Genomic DNA, 26674 nt, shown 5'->3' on the forward strand with positions numbered 1-26674 from the left:
TCAGGGCCAGGGCCCAGGTTTAGGCTTGTTTTAGGGTCAGGGCCACGGCCCAGGGTTAGGGTTGTTTTAGGGTCAGAGCCAGGGCCCATGGTTAGGGTTGTTTTAGGGTCAGGGCCAGGGACCAGGGTTAGGCTTGTTTTAGGGTCAGGGCCAGGGCCCAGGGTTAGGCTTGTTTTAGGGTCATGGCCACGGCCCAGGGTTACGGTTGTTTTAAGATCAGGGCCAGGGCCCAGGGTTAGGATTGTTTTCGGGTCAGGCCCAGGGCCCAGGGTTAGGGTTGTTTTAGGGTCAGGGCCAGGGCCCAGGGTTAGGATTGTTTTCGGGTCAGGCCCAGGGCCCACGGTTAGGGTTGTTTTAGGGTCAGGGCCATGGCCCAGGGTTAGTGTTGTTTTAGGGTCAGGGCCAGGGCCCAGAGTTAGGCTTGTTTTAGGGTCAGGGCCAAGGCCCAGGGTTAGGGTTGTTTTAGGGTCAGGGCCAGGGCCCAGAGTTAGGCTTGTTTTTGGGTCAGGGCCAAGGCCCAGGGTTAGGGTTGTTTTAGGGAAAGGGCCAGGGCCCAAGGTTAGGATTGTTTTAGGTTCAGAGCCAGGGCCCAGGTTTAGGCTTGTTTCAGGGTCAGGTCTGGGGCCCAGGGTTAGGGTTGTTTTAGGGTCAGGGCCGGGACCCAGTGTTAGGTTTGTTTTAGGGTCAGGGCCGGGGCCCATGTTTAGGGTTGTTTAAGGTCAGGGCCGGGACCCTGGGTTGGGGTTTTAGGCTCAGGGCCAGGGCCCAGTGTTAGGGTATTAGTGTCAGGGCCCAGGGTTAGGGTTTTAGGGTCAGAGCCCAGGGTTAGGGTTTTAGGGTCAGGGCCCAGGTTTAGGGTGATTTCCAGGAAGTGACATCACAATGACTCAAGCTACCACTTACTGTTGATTGTGACAAAATGCCAGCTGAGGCACATGCCTTGGGAGCTAAGTGGTTGCTGCCCTTGACTACTATGAAGACTGGTGTGGGAAGGGTCGCTTTGGATGCACTTGAGCTGGGGTCCCCAACCCCTGAGCCATGGAGCCGTAAGGAGCCACACAGCAGGTGAGTGGTGTCGAGTGAGGGAGTGAGGGAAGCTTCGTCTGTATTTACAGCCACTCCCCTTTGCTCACATTCCCGCCTGAGCTCCACCTTCTCAGATGAGCAGCAGCGTTAGATTCTCATAGGAGAACGCACCCTGTTGTGAACCGTGCATGTGAGGGATCTAGGTTGCGCTGTTCTTATGAGAATCTAATACCTATTGATCTGTCACTTTCTCCCATCACGCTCAGGTGGGACCATCCAGTTTCAGGAAAACAAGCTTAACACGCCCACTGATTCTACATTATGGTGAGTTCTATAATTATTTTATTATATATTCCAGTGTAATAATGGAAATGAAGTGCCTAATCAACGTAAATGTGCTTAAATCTTTTGGCCCAGCTCCTACCTCCCGGCAGCCTGGCCAGGCCCAGAACTCTCTCCAGTCAGCCTCTACAGACCAAGCTCATGACTCACAATGGCCTATTTAGGCCCATACCCTACCTCACGGCAGTCTCCGCAGATGAGCCTACTGCCTCACAACAGCCTCCACAGGCACAGCTCCGTCGTTCCAATGGCCTCTTTAGACCCAGCTCCTGCCTCCCAGCCTTCTCTCCAGGCCCTGAACTTTCTCCGTAAGTTGAGGTAGCTGGGACTGTAGGTATACATGATGATACTTGGCTAATTTTTAAATTGTTTTGCAGACATGGGGTCTCACTTTGTTGGCCAGGCTGCTGTCAAACTAATGGCCTCAAGTGACCCTTCCACCCCTGCCTCCCATCCTCGAGGTATGTGCCACCACAAGGAGCACTTGTTCAATTTTCTAAAGAAAAAATTTCTAAAGTAAGGCTGTGGGATGATGGCAGGAAGATAAAAGAAAAACAGAAGAATAAGTTAGAATGACTTATTCACACATATTTTTTGACAGCAAGAAGAACTGTTAGTATATACATTCCTTACAAACAAACAAACGGCAGATAAACAATGTTGTATAGGAACTTCAGCACACACTGTACAATATTCCCACTTTGCTGACATAAGTTATGGAAATTTCGTGGTTTACTTGAGTGTCGCTACCAGTATTTTGCTCTTCTGACGATTTTTATCAACTTCCTCATCTGTTAACTTCTCTCCAAAGTATGTCATGACACGACATACTGCCGCTGCACGAACACGGCCATTGTCTTCCTATTAAACATGTAGAATGCTTTCCTAATTTCTCCTTTTACTCTCTGTCTTTGTGTTCTGCATTTTCCTTACTTTTATTGTCAGAAACTCCAGAAAGTCAATCGTACTAATTTATCACGATTTGCTTTATTAATTTATACTATGCTTATATGGAATTTTGCCCAACAGACCTCATTACAATTTGGGCCAGGGCCCAGGGTTAGGGTTGTTTCAGGGTCAGGGCCAGGGCCCAGGGTTAGGCTTGTTTTAGGGTCAGGGCCGGGGCCCAGGTTTAGGGTTGTTTTAGGGTCAGGGCCGGGGCTCAGGGTTAGGGTTGTTTTAGGGTCAGGGCCGGAGCCCAGGGTTAGGGTTGTTTTAGGGTCAGGGCCGGGGCCCAGGGTTAGGGTTGTTTTAGGGTCAGGGCCGGGGCCCAGGGTAAGGTTTGTCTTAGGGTCAGGGCCAGGGCCCAGGGTTAGGGCTTTAGGCTCAGGGCCAGGTCCCAGGGTTAGGGTTTTAAGCTCAGGGTCAGGGCCCAGGGTTAGGGTTGTTTTAGGGTCATGGCCAGGTCCCAGGGTTAGGGTTGTTTTACAGTCAGTGCCCAGGGTTAGGGTTGTTTTAGGGTCAGGGCCCAGGGTTAGGGTTGTTTTAGGGTCAGGGCCAGGGCCCAGGTTTAGGGTTGTTTTAGGGTCAGGGCCATGGCCCAGGGTTAGGGTTGTTTTAGGGTCAGGGCCAGGGCCCAGGGTTAAGGTTGATTTAGGGTCATGGCCAGGGCCCAGGGTTAGGGTTGTTTTAGGGTAAGGCCCTGGTCCCAGGTTTAGGCTTGTTTTAGTGCCAGGGCCCAGGGTTAGGGTTGTTTTAGGGTCAGGGCCAGGGCCCAGGGTTAGGGTTGTTTTAGGTCAGGGCCAGGGCCCAGGGTTAGGGTTTTTTTAGGTCAGGGCCAGGTCCCAGGGTTAGGATTGTTTTAGGGTCAGGGCCAGGGCCCAGGGTTAGGGTTGTTTTAGGGTCAGGGCCAGGACCCAGGGTTAGACTTGTTTTATGGTCAGGGCCAGGGCCCAGGGTTAGGCTTGTTTTAGGTTCAGGGCCAGGGCCCAGGGTTAGGCTTGTTTTATTGTTACGGACAGGGCCCAGGGTTAGGGTTGTTTTCGGGTCAGGGCCAGGGCCCAGGGTTAGGCTTGTTTCAGGGTCAGGGCCAGGGCCCTGGGTTAGGCTTGTTTTAGGGTCAGGGCCAGGGTCCAAGTTTAGGCTTGTTTTAGGGTCAGGGCCACGGTCCAGGGTTAGGGTTGTTTTAGGGTCAGGGCCAGGGCCCAGGGTTAGGGTTTTTTTGGGGTCAGGGCCAGGGCCCAGGGTTAGGCTTGTTTTATGGTCAGGGCCAGGGCCCAGGGTTAGGCTTGTTTTAGGGTCAGGGCCACGGCCCAGGTTTAGGGTTGTTTTAGGGTCAGGGCCTGGGCCCATGGTTAGGGTTGTTTTAGGGTCAGGGCCAGGGACCAGGGTTAGGCTTGTTTTAGGGTCAGGGCCAGGGCCCAGGGTTAGGCTTGTTTTAGGGTCAGGTCCAGGGCCCAGGTTTAGGGTTGTTTTAAGTTCAGGGCCAGTGCCCAGGGTTAGGGTTGTTTTAAGGTTAGGACCTGGGCCCACGGTTAGGCTTGTTTTAGTGCCAGGGCCCAGGGTTAGGGTTGTTTTAGGGTAAGGGCCAGGGCCCAGGTTTAGGTTTGTTTTAGGGTCAGGCCCATGGCCCAGGGTTAGGGTTGTTTTAGGGTCAGGGCCAGGGCCCAGGGTTAGGGTTGATTTAGGGTCATGGCCAGGGCCCAGGGTTAGGGTTGTTTTAGGGTAAGGCCCTGGTCCCAGGTTTAGGCTTGTTTTAGTGCCAGGGCCCAGGGTTAGGGGTGTTTTAGGTTCAGGGCCAGGGCCCAGGGTCAGGGTTGTTTTAGGTCAGTGCCAGGGCCCAGCATTAGGGTTGTTTTAGGGTCAGGGCCAGGGACCTGGTTTAGGGTTGTTTTAGGGTCAGGGCCATGGCCCAGGGTTAGGGTTGTTTTAGGGTCAGCGCCAGGGCCCAGGGTTAGGGTTGTTTTAGGGTAAGGCCCTGGTCCCAGGTTTAGGCTTGTTTTAGTGCCAGGGCCCAGGGTTAGGGTTGTTTTAAGGTTAGGACCTGGGTCCACGGTTAGGCTTGTTTTAGTGCCAGGGCCCAGGGTTAGGGTTGTTTTATGGTCAGGGCCAGGGCCCAGGTTTAGGGTTGTTTTAGGGTCAGGGCCATGGCCCAGGGTTAGGGTTGTTTTAGGGTCAGGGCCAGGGCCCAGGGTTAGGGTTGATTTAGGGTCATGGCCAGGGCCCAGGGTTAGGGTTGTTTTAGGGTAAGGCCCTGGTCCCAGGTTTAGGCTTGTTTTAGTGCCAGGGCCCAGGGTTAGGGTTGTTTTAGGTTCAGGGCCAGGGCCCAGGGTCAGGGTTGTTTTAGGTCAGTGCCAGGGCCCAGCATTAGGGTTGTTTTAGGGTCAGGGCCAGGGACCAGGTTTACGGTTGTTTTAGGGTCAGGGCCAGGGCCCAGCGTTAAGGTTGCTTTAGGGTCAGGGCCAGGGCCCAGGGTTAGGCTTGTTTTAGGGTCACGGCCACGGCCCTGGGTTAGGCTTTTTTTAGGGTCAGGGCCAGGGCCCAGGGTTAGGCTTGTTTTAGGGTCAGGGCCAGGGCCCAGGGTTAGGGTTGTTTTCGGGTCAGGGCCAGGGCCCAGGGTTAGGCTTGTTTTAGGGTCAGGGCCATGGCCCAGGGTTAGGCTTCTTTTAGGGTCAGGGCCAGGGCCCAGGGTTAGGCTTGTTTTAGTGTCAGGGCCAGCGCCGAGGGATAGGGTTGTTTTAGGGTCAAGGCCAGGGCCCATGGTTTTGGTTGTTTTAGGGTCAGGGCCAGGGCCCAGTGTTAGGGCTGTTTTAGGGTGAGGGCCAGGGCCCAGGGTTAGGTTTGTTTTAGGGTCAGGACCTGGGCCCAGGTTTAGGCTTGATTTAGTGCCAGGGCCCAGGGTTAGGGTTGTTTTAGGGTCAGGGCCAGGGCCCAGGTTAAGGGTTGTTTTAGGGTCAGGGCCAGGCCCCAGGGTTAGGGTTGTTTTAGTGTCAGGGCCAGGGCCCAGGGTTAGGGTTTTAGGGTCGGGGCCCAGGGTTACGTTTGTTTTAGGGTCAGGGCCCAGGGTTAGGGTTGTTTTAGTGTCAGGTCCCACGGTTAGGGTTTTATGATCAGGGCCAGGGCCCAGGGATAGGGTTTTAGGGTCAGGGCCCATTAGCCAGGATTAGGGTTTTAGTGTCAGGGCCCAGGGTCCAGGGTTAGGGTTTTAGGGTCAGGGCCCAGGGTCCAGGGTTAGGGTTTTAGGGTCAGGGCCCAGGGCCCAGGGTTAGGGTTTTAGGCTCGGGGCCCAGGGCCCAGGGTTAGGGTTTTAGGGTCAGGGCCCAGGGCCCAGGGTTAGGGTTTTAGGGTCAGGGCCCAGGGCCAAGTGTTGGGGTTTTAGGATCAGGGCCCAGGGCCCAGGATTAGGGTTTTACGGTCAGGGCCCAGGGTTAGGTTTGTTTTAGGGTCAGGGCCCAGGGTTAGGGTTGTTTTAGGGTCAGGGCCCACGGTTAGGGTTTTATGATCAGGGACAGGGCCCAGGGTTAGGGTTTTAGGGTCAGGGCCAGGGCCCAGTGTTAGGGTTTTAGGCTCAGGGCCAGGGCCCAGTGTTAGGGTTTTAGGCTCAGGGCCAGGGCCCAGGGTTAGGGCTTTAGGCTCAGGGCCAGGTCCCAGGGTTAGGGTTTTAAGCTCAGGGTCAGGGCCCAGGGTTAGGGTTGTTTTAGGGTCATGGCCAGGTCCCACGGTTAGGGTTGTTTTACAGTCAGTGCCCAGGGTTAGGGTTGTTTTAGGGTCAGGGCCCAGGGTTAGGGTTGTTTTAGGGTCAGGGCCAGGGCCCAGGTTTAGGGTTGTTTTAGGGTCAGGGCCATGGCCCAGGGTTAGGGTTGTTTTAGGGTCAGGGCCAGGGCCCAGGGTTAGGGTTGATTTAGGGTCATGGCCAGGGCCCAGGGTTAGGGTTGTTTTAGGGTAAGGCCCTGGTCCCAGGTTTAGGCTTGTTTTAGTGCCAGGGCCCAGGGTTAGGGTTGTTTTAGGGTCAGGGCCAGGGCCCAGGGTTAGGGTTGTTTTAGGTCAGGGCCAGGGCCCAGGGTTAGGGTTTTTTTAGGTCAGGGCCAGGTCCCAGGGTTAGGATTGTTTTAGGGTCAGGGCCAGGGCCCAGGGTTAGGGTTGTTTTAGGGTCAGGGCCAGGACCCAGGGTTAGACTTGTTTTATGGTCAGGGCCAGGGCCCAGGGTTAGGCTTGTTTTAGGTTCAGGGCCAGGGCCCAGGGTTAGGCTTGTTTTATTGTTACGGACAGGGCCCAGGGTTAGGGTTGTTTTCGGGTCAGGTCCAGGGCCCAGGGTTAGGCTTGTTTCTGGGTCAGGGCCAGGGCCCTGGGTTAGGCTTGTTTTAGGGTCAGGGCCAGGGTCCAAGTTTAGGCTTGTTTTAGGGTCAGGGCCACGGTCCAGGGTTAGGGTTGTTTTAGGGTCAGGGCCAGGGCCCAGGGTTAGGGTTTTTTTGGGGTCAGGGCCAGGGCCCAGGGTTAGGCTTGTTTTATGGTCAGGGCCAGGGCCCAGGGTTAGGCTTGTTTTAGGGTCAGGGCCACGGCCCAGGTTTAGGGTTGTTTTAGGGTCAGGGCCTGGGCCCATGGTTAGGGTTGTTTTAGGGTCAGGGCCAGGGACCAGGGTTAGGCTTGTTTTAGGGTCAGGGCCAGGGCCCAGGGTTAGGCTTGTTTTAGGGTCAGGTCCAGGGCCCAGGTTTAGGGTTGTTTTAAGTTCAGGGCCAGTGCCCAGGGTTAGGGTTGTTTTAAGGTTAGGACCTGGGCCCACGGTTAGGCTTGTTTTAGTGCCAGGGCCCAGGGTTAGGGTTGTTTTAGGGTCAGGGCCAGGGCCCAGGTTTAGGGTTGTTTTAGGGTCAGGGCCATGGCCCAGGGTTAGGGTTGTTTTAGGGTCAGGGCCAGGGCCCAGGGTTAGGGTTGATTTAGGGTCATGACCAGGGCCCTGGGTTAGGGTTATTTTAGGGTAAGGCCCTGGTCCCAGGTTTAGGCTTGTTTTAGTGCCAGGGCCCAGGGTTAGGGTTGTTTTAGGTTCAGGGCCAGGCCCCAGGGTCAGGGTTGTTTTAGGTCAGTGCCAGGGCCCAGCATTAGGGTTGTTTTAGGGTCAGGGCCAGGGACCTGGTTTAGGGTTGTTTTAGGGTCAGGGCCATGGCCCAGGGTTAGGGTTGTTTTAGGGTCAGGGCCGTTTTAGGGTCAGGGCCAGGGCCCAGGTTTAGGGTTGTTTTAGGGTAAGGCCCTGGTCCCAGGTTTAGGCTTGTTTTAGTGCCAGGGCCCAGGTTTAGGGTTGTTTTAAGGTTCGTACCTGGGCCCACGGTTACGCTTGTTTTAGTGCCAGGTCCCAGGGTTAGGGTTGTTTTAGGGTCAGGGCCAGGGCCCAGGTTTAGGGTTGTTTTAGGGTCAGGGCCATGGCCCAGGGTTAGGGTTGTTTTAGGGTCAGGGCCAGGGCCCAGGGTTAGGGTTGATTTAGGGTCATGGCCAGGGCCCAGGGTTAGGGTTGTTTTAGGGTAAGGCCCTGGTCCCAGGTTTAGGCTTGTTTTAGTGCCAGGGCCCAGGGTTAGGGTTGTTTTAGGTTCAGGGCCAGGGCCCAGGGTCAGGGTTGTTTTAGGTCAGTGCCAGGGCCCAGCATTAGGGTTGTTTTAGGGTCAGGGCCAGGGACCAGGTTTAGGGTTGTTTTAGGGTCAGGGCCAGGGCCCAGCTTTAAGGTTGCTTTAGGGTCAGGGCCAGGGCCCAGGGTTAGGCTTGTTTTAGGTTCACGGCCAGGGCCCTGGGTTAGGCTTGTTTTAGGGTCAGGGCCAGGGCCCAGGGTTAGGCTTGTTTTAGGGTCAGGGCCAGGGCCCAGGGTTAGGGTTGTTTTCGGGTCAGGGCCAGGGCCCAGGGTTAGGCTTGTTTTAGGGTCAGGGCCAGGGCCCAGGGTTAGGCTTGTTTTAGGGTCAGGGCCAGGTCCCAGGGTTAGGCTTGTTTTAGTGTCAGGGCCAGCGCCGAGGGATAGGGTTGTTTTAGGGTCAAGGCCAGGGCCCATGGTTTTGGTTGTTTTAGGGTCTGGGCCAGGGCCCAGTGTTAGGGCTGTTTTAGGGTGAGGGCCAGGGCCCAGGGTTAGGGTTGTTTTAGGGTCAGGACCTGGGCCCAGGTTTAGGCTTGTTTTAGTGCCAGGGCCCAGGGTTAATGTTGTTTTAGGGTGAGGGCCATGGCCCAGGGTTAGGGTTGTTTTAGGTCAGGGCCAGGGCCCTGGGTTAGGGTTGTTTTAGGTCAGGGCCAGGGCCCAGGGTTAGGCTTGTTTTAGGGTCAGGGCCAGGGCCCAGGGTTAGGCTTGTTTTATGGTTACGGACAGGGCCCAGGGTTAGGGTTGTTTTAGGGTCAGGGCCAGGGCCCAGGGTTAGGCTTGTTTCAGGGTCAGGGCCAGGGCCCTGGGTTAGGCTTGTTTTAGGGTCAGGGCCAGGGTCCAAGGTTAGGCTTGTTTTAGGGTCAGGGCCACGGTCCAGGGTTAGGGTTGTTTTAGGGTCAGGGCCAGGGCCCAGGGTTAGGGTTTTTTTGGGGTCAGGGCCTGGGCCCAGGGTTAGGCTTGTTTTATGATCAGGGACAGGGCCCAGGGTTAGGGTTGTTTTAGGTTCAGGGCCAGGGCCCAGGGTTAGGGTTGTTTTAAGGTTAGGACCTGGGCCCACGGTTAGGCTTGTTTTAGTGCCAGGGCCCAGGGTTAGGGTTGTTTTAGGGTCAGGGCCAGGGCCCAGGTTTAGGGTTGTTTTAGGGTCAGGGCCATGGCCCAGGGTTAGGGTTGTTTTAGGGTCAGGGCCAGGGCCCAGGGTTAGGGTTGATTTAGGGTCATGGCCAGGGCCCAGGGTTAGGGTTGTTTTAGGGTAAGGCCCTGGTCCCAGGTTTAGGCTTGTTTTAGTGCCAGGGCCCAGGGTTAGGGTTGTTTTAGGTTCAGGGCCAGGGCCCAGGGTCAGGGTTGTTTTAGGTCAGTGCCAGGGCCCAGCATTAGGGTTGTTTTAGGGTCAGGGCCAGGGACCAGGTTTAGGGTTGTTTTAGGGTCAGGGCCAGGGCCCAGCGTTAACTTTGCTTTAGTGTCATCGCCAGGGCCCAGGGTTAGGCTTGTTTTAGGGTCAGGGCCAGGGCCTTGGGTTAGGCTTGCTTTAGGGTCAGGGCCAGGGCCCAGGGTTAGGCTTGTTTTAGGGTCAGGGACAGGGCCCAGGGTTAGGGTTGTTTTCGGGTCAGGGCCAGGGCCCAGGGTTAGGCTTGTTTTAGGGTCAGGGCCAGGGCCCAGGGTTAGGCTTGGTTTAGGGTCAGGGCCAGGGCTCAGGGTTAGGCTTGTTTTAGGGTCAGGGCCAGGGCCGAGGGATAGGGTTCTTTTAGGGTCACGGCCAGGGCCCGTGGTTTTTATTGTTTTAGGGTCAGGGCCAGGGCCCAGGGCTAGGCTTGTTTGAGGGTCAGGGCCAGGGCCCAGGGTTAGGGTTGTTTTAGGGTCAGGGCCAGGGCCCATGTTTAGGCTTGTTTTAGGATCAGGGCCAGGGCCCAGGGTTAGGGTTGTTTTAGGGTCAGGGCCAGGGCCCAGGGTTAGGGTTGTTTTAGGTCAGGGCCAGGGCCCAGGGTTAGGGTTGTTTTAGGTCAGGGCCAGGGCCCAGGGTTAGGCTTGTTTTATTGTTACGGACAGGGCCCAGGGTTAGGGTTGTTTCAGGGTCAGGTCCAGGGCCCAGGGTTAGGCTTGTTGCAGGGTCAGGGCCAGGGCCCTGGGTTAGGCTTGTTTTAGGGTCAGGGCCAGGGTCCAAGGTTAGGCTTGTTTTAGGGTCAGGGCCACGGTCCATGGTTAGGGTTGTTTTAGGGTCAGGGCCAGGGCCCAGGGTTAGGGTTTTTTTGGGTCAGGGCCAGGGCCCAGGGTTAGGCTTGTTTTATGGTCAGGGCCAGGGCCCAGGGTTAGGCTTGTTTTAGGGTCAGGGCCAGGGCCCAGGGTTAGGCTTGTTTTAGGGTCAGGTCCAGGGCCCAGGTTTAGGGTTGTTTTAGGTTCAGGGCCAGGGCCCAGGGTTAGGGTTGTTTTAGGGTCAGGGCCAGGGCCCACGGTTAGGCTTGTTTTAGGGTCAGGGCCAGGGCCCAGGGTTAGGGTTGTTTTAAGGTTAGGACCTGGGCCCACGGTTAGGCTTGTTTTAGTGCCAGGGCCCAGGGTTAGGCTTGTTTTAGGGTCAGGGCCAGGGCCCAGGGTTAGGCTTGTTTTAGGGTCAGGGCCAGGGCCCAGGGTTAGGGTTGTTTTCGGGTCAGGGCCAGGGCCCAGGGTTAGGCTTGTTTTAGGGTCAGGGCCAGGGCCCAGGGTTAGGCTTGTTTTAGGGTCAGGGCCAGGGCCCAGGGTTAGGCTTGTTTTAGTGTCAGGGCCAGCGCCGAGGGATAGGGTTGTTTTAGGGTCAAGGCCAGGGCCCATGGTTTTGGTTGTTTTAGGGTCAGGGCCAGGGCCCATTGTTAGGGCTGTTTTAGGGTGAGGGCCAGGGCCCAGGGTTAGGGTTGTTTTAAGGTTAGGACCTGGGCCCACGGTTAGGCTTGTTTTAGTGCCAGGGCCCAGGGTTAGGGTTGTTTTAGGTTCAGGGCCAAGGCCCAGGTTTAGGGTTGTTTTAGGGTCAGGGCCATGGCCCAGGGTTAGGGTTGTTTTAGGGTCAGGGCCATGGCCCAGGGTTAGGGTTGATTTAGGGTCATGGCCAGGGCCCAGGGTTAGGGTTGTTTTAGGGTAAGGCCCTGGTCCCAGGTTTAGGCTTGTTTTAGTGCCAGGGCCCAGGGTTAGGGTTGTTTTAGGTTCAGGGCCAGGGCCCAGTGTCAGGGTTGTTTTAGGTCAGTGCCAGGGCCCAGCATTAGGGTTGTTTTAGGGTCAGGGCCAGGGACCAGGTTTAGGGTTGTTTTAGGGTCAGGGCCAGGGCCCAGCGTTAACTTTGCTTTAGTGTCATCGCCAGGGCCCAGGGTTAGGCTTGTTTTAGGGTCAGGGCCAGGGCCTTGGGTTAGGCTTGCTTTAGGGTCAGGGCCAGGGCCCAGGGTTAGGCTTGTTTTAGGGTCAGGGACAGGGCCCAGGGTTAGGGTTGTTTTCGGGTCAGGGCCAGGGCCCAGGGTTAGGCTTGTTTTAGGGTCAGGGCCAGGGCCCAGGGTTAGGCTTGGTTTAGGGTCAGGGCCAGGGCTCAGGGTTAGGCTTGTTTTAGGGTCAGGGCCAGGGCCGAGGGATAGGGTTCTTTTAGGGTCACGGCCAGGGCCCGTGGTTTTTATTGTTTTAGGGTCAGGGCCAGGGCCCAGGGCTAGGCTTGTTTGAGGGTCAGGGCCAGGGCCCAGGGTTAGGGTTGTTTTAGGGTCATGGCCAGGGCCCATGGTTAGGCTTGTTTTAGGATCAGGGCCAGGGCCCAGGGTTAGGGTTGTTTTAGGGTCAGGGCCAGGGCCCAGGGTTAGGGTTGTTTTAGGTCAGGGCCAGGGCCCAGGGTTAGGGTTGTTTTAGGTCAGGGCCAGGGCCCAGGGTTAGGCTTGTTTTATTGTTACGGACAGGGCCAAGGGTTAGGGTTGTTTCAGGGTCAGGGCCAGGGCCCAGGGTTAGGCTTGTTTCAGGGTCAGGGCCAGGGCCCTGGGTTAGGCTTGTTTTAGGGTCAGGGCCAGGGTCCAAGGTTAGGCTTGTTTTAGGGTCAGGGCCACGGTCCATGGTTAGGGTTGTTTTAGGGTCAGGGCCAGGGCCCAGGGTTAGGGTTTTTTTGGGGTCAGGGCCAAGGCCCAGGGTTAGGCTTGTTTTATGGTCTGGGCCAGGTCCCAGGGTTAGGCTTGTTTTAGGGTCAGGGCCACGGCCAAAGTTTAGGGTTGTTTTAGGGTCAGGGCCAGGGACCAGTGTTAGGCTTGTTTTAGGGTCAGGGCCAGGGCCCAGGGTTAGGCTTGTTTTAGGGTCAGGTCCAGGGCCCAGGTTTAGGGTTGTTTTAGGTTCAGGGCCAGGGCCCAGTGTTAGGGTTGTTTTAGGGTCAGGGCCAGGGCCCAAGGTTAGGCTTGTTTTAGGGTCAGGGCCAGGGCCCAGGGTTAGGGTTGTTTTAAGGTTAGGACCTGGGCCCACGGTTAGGCTTGTTTTAGTGCCAGGGCCCAGGGTTAGGGTTTTTTTAGGGTCAGGGCCAGGGCCCAGGTTTAGGGTTGTTTTAGGGTCAGGCCCGTGGCCCAGGGTTAGGGTTGTTTTAGGGTCAGGGCCAGGGCCCAGGTTTAGGGTTGATTTAGGGTCATGACCAGGGCCCAGGGTTAGGGTTGTTTTAGGAAAGGCCCTGGTCCCAGGTTTAGGCTTGTTTTAGTGCCAGGGCCCAGGGTTAGGGTTGTTTTAGGTTCAGGGCCAGGGCCCAGGGTCAGGGTTGTTTTAGGTCAGGGCCAGGGCCCAGGGTTAGGCTTGTTTTATTGTTACGGACAGGGACCAGGGTTAGGGTTGTTTCAGGGTCAGGGCCAGGGCCCAGGGTTAGGCTTGTTTCAGGGTCAGGGCCAGGGCCCTGGGTTAGGCTTGTTTTAGGGTCAGGGCCAGGGTCCAAGGTTAGGCTTGTTTTAGGGTCAGGGCCACGGTCCAGGGTTAGGGTTGTTTTAGGGTCAGGGCCAGGGCCCAGGGTTAGGGTTTTTTTGGGGTCAGGGCCAGGGCCCAGGGTTAGGCTTGTTTTAGGGTCAGGGCCAGGGCCCAGGGTTAGGCTTGTTTTAGGGTCAGGGCCGGGGCCCAAGTTTAGGGTTGTTTTAGGGTCAGGGCCTGGGCCCATGGTTAGGGTTGTTTTAGGGTCAGGGCCAGGGACCAGTGTTAGGCTTGTTTTAGGGTCAGGGCCAGGGCCCAGGGTTAGGCTTGTTTTAGGGTCAGGTCCAGGGCCCAGGTTTAGGGTTGTTTTAGGTTCAGGGCCAGGGCCCAGGGTTAGGGTTGTTTTAGGGTCAGGGCCAGGGCCCACGGTTAGGCTTGTTTTAGGGTCAGGGCCAGGGCCCAGGGTTAGGGTTGTTTTAAGGTTAGGACCTGGGCCCACTGTTAGGCTTGTTTTAGTGCCAGGGCCCAGGGTTAGGGTTGTTTTACGGTCAGGGCCAGGGCCCAGGGTTAGGGTTGATTTAGGGTCATGGCCAGGGCCCAGGGTTAGGGTTGTTTTAGGGTAAGGCCCTGGTCCCAGGTTTAGGCTTGTTTTAGTGCCAGGGCCCAGGGTTAGGGTTGTTTTAAGTTCAGGGCCAGGGCCCAGGGTCAGGGTTGTTTTAGGTCAGTGCCAGGGCCCAGCATTAGGGTTGTTTTAGGGTCAGGGCCAGGGACCAGGTTTAGGGTTGTTTTAGGGTCAGGGCCAGGGCCCAGCGTTAAGGTTGCTTTAGGGTCAGGGCCAGGGCCCAGGGTTAGGCTTGTTTTAGGGTCACGGCCAGGGCCCTGGGTTAGGCTTGTTTTAGGGTCAGGGCCAGGGCCCAGGGTTAGGCTTGTTTTAGGGTCAGGGCCAGGGCCCAGGGTTAGGGTTGTTTTCGGGTCAGGGCCAGGGCCCAGGGTTAGGCTTGTTTTAGGGTCAGGGCCAGGGCCCAGGGTTAGGCTTGTTTTAGGGTCAGGGCCAGGGCCCAGGGTTAGGCTTGTTTTAGTGTCATGGCCAGCGCCGAGGGATAGGGTTGTTTTAGGGTCAAGGCCAGGGCCCATGGTTTTGGTTGTTTTAGGGTCAGGGCCAGGGCCCATTGTTAGGGCTGTTTTAGGGTGAGGGCCAGGGCCCAGGGTTAGGGTTGTTTTAAGGTTAGGACCTGGGCCCACGGTTAGGCTTGTTTTAGTGCCAGGGCCCAGGGTTAGGGTTGTTTTAGGGTCAGGGCCAGGGCCCAGGTTTAGGGTTGTTTTAGGGTCAGGCCCATGGCCCAGGGTTAGGGTTGTTTTAGGGTCAGGGCCAGGGCCCAGGGTTAGGGTTGATTTAGGGTCATGGCCAGGGCCCAGGGTTAGGGTTGTTTTAGGGTAAGGCCCTGGTCCCAGGTTTAGGCTTGTTTTAGTGCCAGGGCCCAGGGTTAGGGTTGTTTTAGGTTCAGGGCCAGGGCCCAGTGTCAGGGTTGTTTTAGGTCAGTGCCAGGGCCCAGCATTAGGGTTGTTTTAGGGTCAGGGCCAGGGACCAGGTTTAGGGTTGTTTTAGGGTCAGGGCCAGGGCCCAGCGTTAAGCTTGCTTTAGGGTCAGCGCCAGGGCCCAGGGTTAGGCTTGTTTCAGGGTCAGGGCCAGGGCCTTGGGTTAGGCTTGTTTTAGGGTCAGGGCCAGGGCCCAGGGTTAGGCTTGTTTTAGGGTCAGGGACAGGGCCCGGGGTTAGGGTTGTTTTAGGGTCAGGGCCAGGGCCCATGGTTAGGCTTGTTTTAGGGTCAGGGCCAGGGCCCAGGGTTAGGGTTGTTTTAGGGTCAGGGCCAGGGCCCAGGGTTAGGCATTTTCTAGGGTCAGTGCCAGGGCCCGGGGTTAGGGTTGTTTTAGGTTCTGGGCCAGGGCCCAGTGTTAGGGCTGTTTTTGGGTCTGGGCCAGGGCCCAGGGTTAGGGTTGCTTTAGGGTCAGGACCTGGGCCCAGGTTTAGGCTTGTTTTAGTGCCAGGGCCCAGGGTTAGTGTTGTTTTAGGGTCAGGGCCAGAGCCCAGGGTTAGGGTTGTTTTAGGTCAGGGCCCGGTCTCAGGTTTAGGGTTGTTTTAGGGTCAGGGCCAGGGCTCAGGGTTAGGGTTGTTTTAGGGTGAGGGCCAGGGCCCAGGGTTAGACTTGTTTTAGGTTCAGGGCCAGGGCCCAGGGTTAGGCTTGTTTTAGGGTCAGGGCCAGGGCCCAGGGTTAGGCTTGTTTTATGGTCATGGACAGGGCCCAGTGTTAGGGTTGTTTTAGGGTCAGGGCCAGGGCCCAGGGTTAGGCTTGTTTTAGGGTCAGGGCCACTGTCTATGGTTAGGGTTGTTTTAGGGTCAGGGCCAGGGCCCAGGGTTAGGGTTGTTTTCGGGTCAGGGCCAGGGCCCAGGGTAAGGCTTGTTTTATGGTCAGGGCCAGGGCCCAGGTTTAGGCTTGTTTTAGGGTCAGGGCCACGGCCCAGGGTTAGGGTTGTTTTAGGGTCAGAGCCAGGGCCCATGGTTAGGGTTGTTTTAGGGTCAGGGCCAGGGCCCAGGGTTAGGCTTGTTTTAGGGTCAGGGCCAGGGCCCAGGGTTAGGCTTGTTTTAGGGTCATGGCCACGGCCCAGGGTTACGGTTGTTTTAAGATCAGGGCCAGGGCCCAGGGTTAGGATTGTTTTCGGGTCAGGCCCAGGGCCCAGGGTTAGGGTTGTTTTAGGGTCAGGGCCAGGGCCCAGGGTTAGGATTGTTTTCGGGTCAGGCCCAGGGCCCAGGGTTAGGGTTGTTTTAGGGTCAGGGCCATGGCCCAGGGTTAGTGTTGTTTTAGGGTCAGGGCCAGGGCCCAGAGTTAGGCTTGTTTTAGGGTCAGGGCCAAGGCCCAGGGTTAGGGTTGTTTTAGGGTCAGGGCCAGGGCCCAGAGTTAGGCTTGTTTTTGGGTCAGGGCCAAGGCCCAGGGTTAGGGTTGTTTTAGGGAAAGGGCCAGGGCCCAAGGTTAGGATTGTTTTAGGTTCAGAGCCAGGGCCCAGGTTTAGGCTTGTTTCAGGGTCAGGTCTGGGGCCCAGGGTTAGGGTTGTTTTAGGGTCAGGGCCGGGACCCAGTGTTAGGTTTGTTTTAGGGTCAGGGCCGGGGCCCATGTTTAGGGTTGTTTAAGGTCAGGGCCGGGACCCTGGGTTGGGGTTTTAGGCTCAGGGCCAGGGCCCAGTGTTAGGGTATTAGTGTCAGGGCCCAGGGTTAGGGTTTTAGGGTCAGAGCCCAGGGTTAGGGTTTTAGGGTCAGGGCCCAGGTTTAGGGTGATTTCCAGGAAGTGACATCACAATGACTCAAGCTACCACTTACTGTTGATTGTGACAAAATGCCAGCTGAGGCACATGCCTTGGGAGCTAAGTGGTTGCTGCCCTTGACTACTATGAAGACTGGTGTGGGAAGGGTCGCTTTGGATGCACTTGAGCTGGGGTCCCCAACCCCTGAGCCATGGAGCCGTAAGGAGCCACACAGCAGGTGAGTGGTGTCGAGTGAGGGAGTGAGGGAAGCTTCGTCTGTATTTACAGCCACTCCCCTTTGCTCACATTCCCGCCTGAGCTCCACCTTCTCAGATGAGCAGCAGCATTAGATTCTCATAGGAGAACGCACCCTGTTGTGAACCGTGCATGTGAGGGATCTAGGTTGCGCTGTTCTTATGAGAATCTAATACCTATTGATCTGTCACTTTCTCCCATCACGCTCAGGTGGGACCATCCAGTTTCAGGAAAACAAGCTTAACACGCCCACTGATTCTACATTATGGTGAGTTCTATAATTATTTTATTATATATTCCAGTGTAATAATGGAAATGAAGTGCCTAATCAACGTAAATGTGCTTAAATCTTTTGGCCCAGCTCCTACCTCCCGGCAGCCTGGCCAGGCCCAGAACTCTCTCCAGTCAGCCTCTACAGACCAAGCTCATGACTCACAATGGCCTATTTAGGCCCATACCCTACCTCACGGCAGTCTCCGCAGATGAGCCTACTGCCTCACAACAGCCTCCACAGGCACAGCTCCATCGTTCCAATGGCCTCTTTAGACCCAGCTCCTGCCTCCCAGCCTTCTCTCCAGGCCCTGAACTTTCTCCGTAAGTTGAGGTAGCTGGGACTGTAGGTATACATGACGATACTTGGCTAATTTTTACATTGTTTTGCAGACATGGGGTCTCACTTTGTTGGCCAGGCTGCTGTCAAACTAATGGCCTCAAGTGACCCTTCCACCCCTGCCTCCCATCCTCGAGGTATGTGCCACCACAAGGAGCACTTGTTCAATTTTCTAAAGAAAAAATTTCTAAAGTAAGGCTGTGGGATGATGGCAGGAAGATAAAAGAAAAACAGAAGAATAAGTTAGAATGACTTATTCACACATATTTTTTGACAGCAAGAAGAACTGTTAGTATATACATTCCTTACAAACAAACAAACGGCAGATAAACAATGTTGTATAGGAACTTCAGCACACACTGTACAATATTCCCACTTTGCTGACATAAGTTATGGAAATTTCGTGGTTTACTTGAGTGTCGCTACCAGTATTTTGCTCTTCTGACGATTTTTATCAACTTCCTCATCTGTTAACTTCTCTCCAAAGTATGTCATGACACGACATACTGCCGCTGCACGAACACGGCCATTGTCTTCCTATTAAACATGTAGAATGCTTTCCTAATTTCTCCTTTTACTCTCTGTCTTTGTGTTCTGCATTTTCCTTACTTTTATTGTCAGAAACTCCAGAAAGTCAATCGTACTAATTTATCACGATTTGCTTTATTAATTTATACTATGCTTATATGGAATTTTGCCCAACAGACCTCATTACAATTTGGGCCAGGGCCCAGGGTTAGGGTTGTTTCAGGGTCAGGGCCAGGGCCCAGGGTTAGGCTTGTTTTAGGGTCAGGGCCGGGGCCCAGGTTTAGGGTTGTTTTAGGGTCAGGGCCGGGGCTCAGGGTTAGGGTTGTTTTAGGGTCAGGGCCGGAGCCCAGGGTTAGGGTTGTTTTAGGGTCAGGGCCGGGGCCCAGGGTTAGGGTTGTTTTAGGGTCAGGGCCGGGGCCCAGGGTAAGGTTTGTCTTAGGGTCAGGGCCAGGGCCCAGGGTTAGGGCTTTAGGCTCAGGGCCAGGTCCCAGGGTTAGGGTTTTAAGCTCAGGGTCAGGGCCCAGGGTTAGGGTTGTTTTAGGGTCATGGCCAGGTCCCAGGGTTAGGGTTGTTTTACAGTCAGTGCCCAGGGTTAGGGTTGTTTTAGGGTCAGGGCCCAGGGTTAGGGTTGTTTTAGGGTCAGGGCCAGGGCCCAGGTTTAGGGTTGTTTTAGGGTCAGGGCCATGGCCCAGGGTTAGGGTTGTTTTAGGGTCAGGGCCAGGGCCCAGGGTTAGGGTTGATTTAGGGTCATGGCCAGGGCCCAGGGTTAGGGTTGTTTTAGGGTAAGGCCCTGGTCCCAGGTTTAGGCTTGTTTTAGTGCCAGGGCCCAGGGTTAGGGTTGTTTTAGGGTCAGGGCCAGGGCCCAGGGTTAGGGTTGTTTTAGGTCAGGGCCAGGGCCCAGGGTTAGGGTTTTTTTAGGTCAGGGCCAGGTCCCAGGGTTAGGATTGTTTTAGGGTCAGGGCCAGGGCCCAGGGTTAGGGTTGTTTTAGGGTCAGGGCCAGGACCCAGGGTTAGACTTGTTTTATGGTCAGGGCCAGGGCCCAGGGTTAGGCTTGTTTTAGGTTCAGGGCCAGGGCCCAGGGTTAGGCTTGTTTTATTGTTACGGACAGGGCCCAGGGTTAGGGTTGTTTTCGGGTCAGGGCCAGGGCCCAGGGTTAGGCTTGTTTCAGGGTCAGGGCCAGGGCCCTGGGTTAGGCTTGTTTTAGGGTCAGGGCCAGGGTCCAAGTTTAGCCTTGTTTTAGGGTCAGGGCCACGGTCCAGGGTTAGGGTTGTTTTAGGGTCAGGGCCAGGGCCCAGGGTTAGGGTTTTTTTGGGGTCAGGGCCAGGGCCCAGGGTTAGGCTTGTTTTATGGTCAGGGCCAGGGCCCAGGGTTAGGCTTGTTTTAGGGTCAGGGCCACGGCCCAGGTTTAGGGTTGTTTTAGGGTCAGGGCCTGGGCCCATGGTTAGGGTTGTTTTAGGGTCAGGGCCAGGGACCAGGGTTAGGCTTGTTTTAGGGTCAGGGCCAGGGCCCAGGGTTAGGCTTGTTTTAGGGTCAGGTCCAGGGCCCAGGTTTAGGGTTGTTTTAAGTTCAGGGCCAGTGCCCAGGGTTAGGGTTGTTTTAAGGTTAGGACCTGGGCCCACGGTTAGGCTTGTTTTAGTGCCAGGGCCCAGGGTTAGGGTTGTTTTAGGGTCAGGGCCAGGGCCCAGGTTTAGGTTTGTTTTAGGGTCAGGCCCATGGCCCAGGGTTAGGGTTGTTTTAGGGTCAGGGCCAGGGCCCAGGGTTAGAGTTGATTTAGGGTCATGGCCAGGGCCCAGGGTTAGGGTTGTTTTAGGGTAAGGCCCTGGTCCCAGGTTTAGGCTTGTTTTAGTGCCAGGGCCCAGGGTTAGGGGTGTTTTAGGTTCAGGGCCAGGGCCCAGGGTCAGGGTTGTTTTAGGTCAGTGCCAGGGCCCAGCATTAGGGTTGTTTTAGGGTCAGGGCCAGGGACCTGGTTTAGGGTTGTTTTAGGGTCAGGGCCATGGCCCAGGGTTAGGGTTGTTTTAGGGTCAGCGCCAGGGCCCAGGGTTAGGGTTGTTTTAGGGTAAGGCCCTGGTCCCAGGTTTAGGCTTGTTTTAGTGCCAGGGCCCAGGGTTAGGGTTGTTTTAAGGTTAGGACCTGGGCCCACGGTTAGGCTTGTTTTAGTGCCAGGGCCCAGGGTTAGGGTTGTTTTATGGTCAGGGCCAGGGCCCAGGTTTAGGTTTGTTTTAGGGTCAGGGCCATGGCCCAGGGTTAGGGTTGTTTTAGGGTCAGGGCCAGGGCCCAGGGTTAGGGTTGATTTAGGGTCATGGCCAGGGCCCAGGGTTAGGGTTGTTTTAGGGTAAGGCCCTGGTCCCAGGTTTAGGCTTGTTTTAGTGCAAGGGCCCAGGTTTAGGGTTGTTTTAGGTTCAGGGCCAGGGCCCAGGGTCAGGGTTGTTTTAGGTCAGTGCCAGGGCCCAGCATTAGGGTTGTTTTAGGGTCAGGGCCAGGGACCAGGTTTAGGGTTGTTTTAGGGTCAGGGCCAGGGCCCAGCGTTAAGGTTGCTTTAGGGTCAGGGCCAGGGCCCAGGGTTAGGCTTGTTTTAGGGTCACGGCCACGGCCCTGGGTTAGGCTTTTTTTAGGGTCAGGGCCAGGGCCCAGGGTTAGGCTTGTTTTAGGGTCAGGGCCAGGGCCCAGGGTTAGGGTTGTTTTCGGGTCAGGGCCAGGGCCCAGGGTTAGGCTTGTTTTAGGGTCAGGGCCATGGCCCAGGGTTAGGCTTCTTTTAGGGTCAGGGCCAGGGCCCAGGGTTAGGCTTGTTTTAGTGTCAGGGCCAGCGCCGAGGGATAGGGTTGTTTTAGGGTCAAGGCCAGGGCCCATGGTTTTGGTTGTTTTAGGGTCAGGGCCAGGGCCCAGTGTTAGGGCTGTTTTAGGGTGAGGGCCAGGGCCCAGGGTTAGGTTTGTTTTAGGGTCAGGACCTGGGCCCAGGTTTAGGCTTGATTTAGTGCCAGGGCCCAGGGTTAGGGTTGTTTTAGGGTCAGGGCCAGGGCCCAGGTTAAGGGTTGTTTTAGGGTCAGGGCCAGGCCCCAGGGTTAGGGTTGTTTTAGTGTCAGGGCCAGGGCCCAGGGTTAGGGTTTTAGGGTCGGGGCCCAGGGTTACGTTTGTTTTAGGGTCAGGGCCCAGGGTTAGGGTTGTTTTAGTGTCAGGTCCCACGGTTAGGGTTTTATGATCAGGGCCAGGGCCCAGGGATAGGGTTTTAGGGTCAGGGCCCATTAGCCAGGATTAGGGTTTTAGTGTCAGGGCCCAGGGTCCAGGGTTAGGGTTTTAGGGTCAGGGCCCAGGGTCCAGGGTTAGGGTTTTAGGGTCAGGGCCCAGGGCCCAGGGTTAGGGTTTTAGGCTCGGGGCCCAGGGCCCAGGGTTAGGGTTTTAGGGTCAGGGCCCAGGGCCCAGGGTTAGGGTTTTAGGGTCAGGGCCCAGGGCCAAGTGTTGGGGTTTTAGGATCAGGGCCCAGGGCCCAGGATTAGGGTTTTACGGTCAGGGCCCAGGGTTAGGTTTGTTTTAGGGTCAGGGCCCAGGGTTAGGGTTGTTTTAGGGTCAGGGCCCACGGTTAGGGTTTTATGATCAGGGACAGGGCCCAGGGTTAGGGTTTTAGGGTCAGGGCCAGGGCCCAGTGTTAGGGTTTTAGGCTCAGGGCCAGGGCCCAGTGTTAGGGTTTTAGGCTCAGGGCCAGGGCCCAGGGTTAGGGCTTTAGGCTCAGGGCCAGGTCCCAGGGTTAGGGTTTTAAGCTCAGGGTCAGGGCCCAGGGTTAGGGTTGTTTTAGGGTCATGGCCAGGTCCCAGGGTTAGGGTTGTTTTACAGTCAGTGCCCAGGGTTAGGGTTGTTTTAGGGTCAGGGCCCAGGGTTAGGGTTGTTTTAGGGTCAGGGCCAGGGCCCAGGTTTAGGGTTGTTTTAGGGTCAGGGCCATGGCCCAGGGTTAGGGTTGTTTTAGGGTCAGGGCCAGGGCCCAGGGTTAGGGTTGATTTAGGGTCATGGCCAGGGCCCAGGGTTAGGGTTGTTTTAGGGTAAGGCCCTGGTCCCAGGTTTAGGCTTGTTTTAGTGCCAGGGCCCAGGGTTAGGGTTGTTTTAGGGTCAGGGCCAGGGCCCAGGGTTAGGGTTGTTTTAGGTCAGGGCCAGGGCCCAGGGTTAGGGTTTTTTTAGGTCAGGGCCAGGTCCCAGGGTTAGGGTTGTTTTAGGGTCAGGGCCAGGGCCCAGGGTTAGGGTTTTTTTAGGTCAGGGCCAGGTCCCAGGGTTAGGATTGTTTTAGGGTCAGGGCCAGGGCCCAGGGTTAGGGTTGTTTTAGGGTCAGGGCCAGGACCCAGGGTTAGACTTGTTTTATGGTCAGGGCCAGGGCCCAGGGTTAGGCTTGTTTTAGGTTCAGGGCCAGGGCCCAGGGTTAGGCTTGTTTTATTGTTACGGACAGGGCCCAGGGTTAGGCTTGTTTCTGGGTCAGGGCCAGGGCCCTGGGTTAGGCTTGTTTTAGGGTCAGGGCCAGGGTCCAAGTTTAGGCTTGTTTTAGGGTCAGGGCCACGGTCCAGGGTTAGGGTTGTTTTAGGGTCAGGGCCAGGGCCCAGGGTTAGGGTTTTTTTGGGGTCAGGGCCAGGGCCCAGGGTTAGGCTTGTTTTATGGTCAGGGCCAGGGCCCAGGGTTAGGCTTGTTTTAGGGTCAGGGCCACGGCCCAGGTTTAGGGTTGTTTTAGGGTCAGGGCCTGGGCCCATGGTTAGGGTTGTTTTAGGGTCAGGGCCAGGGACCAGGGTTAGGCTTGTTTTAGGGTCAGGGCCAGGGCCCAGGGTTAGGCTTGTTTTAGGGTCAGGTCCAGGGCCCAGGTTTAGGGTTGTTTTAAGTTCAGGGCCAGTGCCCAGGGTTAGGGTTGTTTTAAGGTTAGGACCTGGGCCCACGGTTAGGCTTGTTTTAGTGCCAGGGCCCAGGGTTAGGGTTGTTTTAGGGTCAGGGCCAGGGCCCAGGTTTAGGTTTGTTTTAGGGTCAGGCCCATGGCCCAGGGTTAGGGTTGTTTTAGGGTCAGGGCCAGGGCCCAGGGTTAGGGTTGATTTAGGGTCATGGCCAGGGCCCAGGTTTAGGGTTGTTTTAGGGTAAGGCCCTGGTCCCAGGTTTAGGCTTGTTTTAGTGCCAGGGCCCACGGTTAGGGTTGTTTTAGGTTCAGGGCCAGGGCCCAGGGTCAGGGTTGTTTTAGGTCAGTGCCAGGGCCCAGCATTAGGGTTGTTTTAGGGTCAGGGCCAGGGACCTGGTTTAGGGTTGTTTTAGGGTCAGGGCCATGGCCCAGGGTTAGGGTTGTTTTAGGGTCAGCGCCAGGGCCCAGGGTTAGGGTTGTTTTAGGGTAAGGCCCTGGTCCCAGGTTTAGGCTTGTTTTAGTGCCAGGGCCCAGGGTTAGGGTTGTTTTAAGGTTAGGACCTGGGCCCACGGTTAGGCTTGTTTTAGTGCCAGGGCCCAGGGTTAGGGTTGTTTTATGGTCAGGGCCAGGGCCCAGGTTTAGGTTTGTTTTAGGGTCAGGGCCAGGGCCCAGGGTTAGGGTTTTTTTGGGGTCAGGGCCAGGGCCCAGGGTTAGGGTTGATTTAGGGTCATGGCCAGGGCCCAGGGTTAGGGTTGTTTTAGGGTAAGGCCCTGGTCCCAGGTTTAGGCTTGTTTTCGTGCCAGGGCCCAGGGTTAGGGTTGTTTTAGGTTCAGGGCCAGGGCCCAGGGTCAGGGTTGTTTTAGGTCAGTGCCAGGGCCCAGCATTAGGGTTGTTTTAGGGTCAGGGCCAGGGACCAGGTTTAGGGTTGTTTTAGGGTCAGGGCCAGGGCCCAGCGTTAAGGTTGCTTTAGGGTCAGGGCCAGGGCCCAGGGTTAGGCTTGTTTTAGGGTCACGGCCACGGCCCTGGGTTAGGCTTTTTTTAGGGTCAGGGCCAGGGCCCAGGGTTAGGCTTGTTTTAGGGTCAGGGCCAGGGCCCAGGGTTAGGGTTGTTTTCGGGTCAGGGCCAGGGCCCAGGGTTAGGCTTGTTTTAGGGTCAGGGCCATGGCCCAGGGTTAGGCTTCTTTTAGGGTCAGGGCCAGGGCCCAGGGTTAGGCTTGTTTTAGTGTCAGGGCCAGCGCCTAGGGATAGGGTTGTTTTAGGGTCAAGGCCAGGGCCCATGGTTTTGGTTGTTTTAGGGTCAGGGCCAGGGCCCAGTGTTAGGGCTGTTTTAGGGTGAGGGCCAGGGCCCAGGGTTAGGTTTGTTTTAGGGTCAGGACCTGGGCCCAGGTTTAGGCTTGATTTAGTGCCAGGGCCCAGGGTTAGGGTTGTTTTAGGGTCAGGGCCAGGGCCCAGGTTAAGGGTTGTTTTAGGGTCAGGCCCATGGCCCAGGGTTAGGGTTGTTTTAGGGTCAGGGCCAGGGCCCAGGGTTAGGGTTGATTTAGGGTCATGACCAGGGCCCTGGGTTAGGGTTATTTTAGGGTAAGGCCCTGGTCCCAGGTTTAGGCTTGTTTTAGTGCCAGGGCCCAGGGTTAGGGTTGTTTTAGGTTCAGGGCCAGGCCCCAGGGTCAGGGTTGTTTTAGGTCAGTGCCAGGGCCCAGCATTAGGGTTGTTTTAGGGTCAGGGCCAGGGACCTGGTTTAGGGTTGTTTTAGGGTCAGGGCCATGACCCAGGGTTAGGGTTGTTTTAGGGTCAGGGCCGTTTTAGGGTCAGGGCCAGGGCCCAGGGTTAGGGTTGTTTTAGGGTAAGGCCCTGGTCCCAGGTTTAGGCTTGTTTTAGTGCCAGGGCCCAGGGTTAGGGTTGTTTTAAGGTTCGTACCTGGGCCCACGGTTAGGCTTGTTTTAGTGCCAGGTCCCAGGGTTAGGGTTGTTTTAGGGTCAGGGCCAGGGCCCAGGTTTAGGGTTGTTTTAGGGTCAGGGCCATGGCCCAGGGTTAGGGTTGTTTTAGGGTCAAGGCCAGGGCCCAGGGTTAGGGTTGATTTAGGGTCATGGCCAGGGCCCAGGGTTAGGGTTGTTTTAGGGTAAGGCCCTGGTCCCAGGTTTAGGCTTGTTTTAGTGCCAGGGCCCAGGGTTAGGGTTGTTTTAGGTTCAGGGCCAGGGCCCAGTGTCAGGGTTGTTTTAGGTCAGTGCCAGGGCCCAGCATTAGGGTTGTTTTAGGGTCAGGGCCAGGGACCAGGTTTAGGGTTGTTTTAGGTCAGGGCCAGGGCCCTGGGTTAGGGTTGTTTTAGGTCAGGGCCAGGGCCCAGGGTTAGGCTTGTTTTAGGGTCAGGGCCAGGGCCCAGGGTTAGGCTTGTTTTATGGTTACGGACAGGGCCCAGGGTTAGGGATGTTTTAGGGTCAGGGCCAGGGCCCAGGGTTAGGCTTGTTTCAGGGTCAGGGCCAGGGCCCTGGGTTAGGCTTGTTTTAGGGTCAGGGCCAGGGTCCAAGGTTAGGCTTGTTTTAGGGTCAGGGCCACGGTCCAGGGTTAGGGTTGTTTTAGGGTCAGGGCCAGGGCCCAGGGGTAGTGTTGTTTTAGGGTCAGGGCCAGGGCCCAGAGTTAGGCTTGTTTTTGGGTCAGGGCCAAGGCCCAGGGTTAGGGTTGTTTTAGGGAAAGGGCCAGGGCACAGGGTTAGGATTGTTTTAGGGAAAGGGCCAGGGCCCAGGTTTAGGCTTGTTTCAGGGTCAGGTCTGGGGCGCAGGGTTAGGGTTGTTTTAGGGTCAGGGCCGGGGCCCAGGGTTAGGTTTGTTTTAGGGTCAGGGCCGGGGCCCATGTTTAGGGTTGTTTAAGGTCAGGGCCGGGACCCAGGGTTGGGGTTTTAGGCTCAGGGCCAGGGCCCAGTGTTAGGGTATTAGTGTCAGGGCCCAGGGTTAGGGTTTTAGGGTCAGAGCCCAGGGTTAGGGTTTTAGGGTCAGGGCCCAGGTTTAGGGTGATTTCCAGGAAGTGACATCACAATGACTCAAGCTACCACTTACTGTTGATTGTGATGAAATGCCAGCTGAGGCACATGCCTTGGGAGCTAAGTGGTTGCTGCCCTTGACTACTATGAAGACTGGTGTGGGAAGGGTCGCTTTGGATGCACTTGAGCTGGGGTCCCCAACCCCTGAGCCATGGAGCCGTAAGGAGCCACACAGCAGGTGAGTGGTGTCGAGTGAGGGAGTGAGGGAAGCTTCATCTGTATTTACAGCCACTCCCCTTTGCTCACATTCCCGCCTGAGCTCCACCTTCTCAGATGAGCAGCAGCCTTAGATTCTCATAGGAGAACGCACCCTGTTGTGAACCGTGCATGTGAGGGATCTAGGTTGCGCTGTTCTTATGAGAATCTAATACCTATTGATCTGTCACTTTCTCCCATCACGCTCAGGTGGGACCATCCAGTTTCAGGAAAACAAGCTTAACACGCCCACTGATTCTACATTATGGTGAGTTCTATAATTATTTTATTATATATTCCAGTGTAATAATGGAAATGAAGTGCCTAATCAACGTAAATGTGCTTAAATCTTTTGGCCCAGCTCCTACCTCCCGGCAGCCTGGCCAGGCCCAGAACTCTCTCCAGTCAGCCTCTACAGACCAAGCTCATGACTCACAATGGCCTATTTAGGCCCATACCCTACCTCACGGCAGTCTCCGCAGATGAGCCTACTGCCTCACAACAGCCTCCACAGGCACAGCTCCATCGTTCCAATGGCCTCTTCAGACCCAGCTCCTGCCTCCCAGCCTTCTCTCCAGGCCCTGAACTTTCTCCGTAAGTTGAGGTAGCTGGGACTGTAGGTATACATGACGATACTTGGCTAATTTTTAAATTGTTTTGCAGACATGGGGTCTCACTTTGTTGGCCAGGCTGGTGTGAAACTAATGGCCTCAAGTGACCCTTCCACCCCTGCCTCCCATCCTCGAGGTATGTGCCACCACAAGGAGCACTTGTTCAATTTTCTAAAGAAAAAATTTCTAAAGTAAGGCTGTGGGATGATGGCAGGAAGATAAAAGAAAAACAGAAGAATAAGTTAGAATGACTTATTCACACATATTTTTTGACAGCAAGAAGAACTGTTAGTATATACATTCCTTACAAACAAACAAACGGCAGATAAACAATGTTGTATAGGAACTTCAGCACACACTGTACAATATTCCCACTTTGCTGACATAAGTTATGGAAATTTCGTGGTTTACTTGAGTGTCGCTACCAGTATTTTGCTCTTCTGACGATTTTTATCAACTTCCTCATCTGTTAACTTCTCTCCAAAGTATGTCATGACACGACATACTGCCGCTGCACGAACA

General features: G+C 56.0%; 1 long non-coding RNA gene across 1 annotated transcript; it reads left to right on the plus strand.

Moving 5' to 3' along the window:
* Nucleotides 1-949: 949 nt before the first annotated feature.
* LOC129534176 (uncharacterized) lies at nucleotides 950-26674 on the plus strand. Its single transcript, XR_008680647.2, has 6 exons — nucleotides 950-1350; nucleotides 1444-1676; nucleotides 16536-16593; nucleotides 16687-16919; nucleotides 25752-25809; nucleotides 25903-26674. It is a non-coding gene; the product is annotated as an uncharacterized lncRNA (long non-coding RNA).

The sequence above is a fragment of the Gorilla gorilla genome, chromosome 5, assembly GCF_029281585.2.
Source record: "Gorilla gorilla gorilla isolate KB3781 chromosome 5, NHGRI_mGorGor1-v2.1_pri, whole genome shotgun sequence".
Taxonomy (NCBI): Eukaryota; Metazoa; Chordata; class Mammalia; order Primates; family Hominidae; genus Gorilla; species Gorilla gorilla.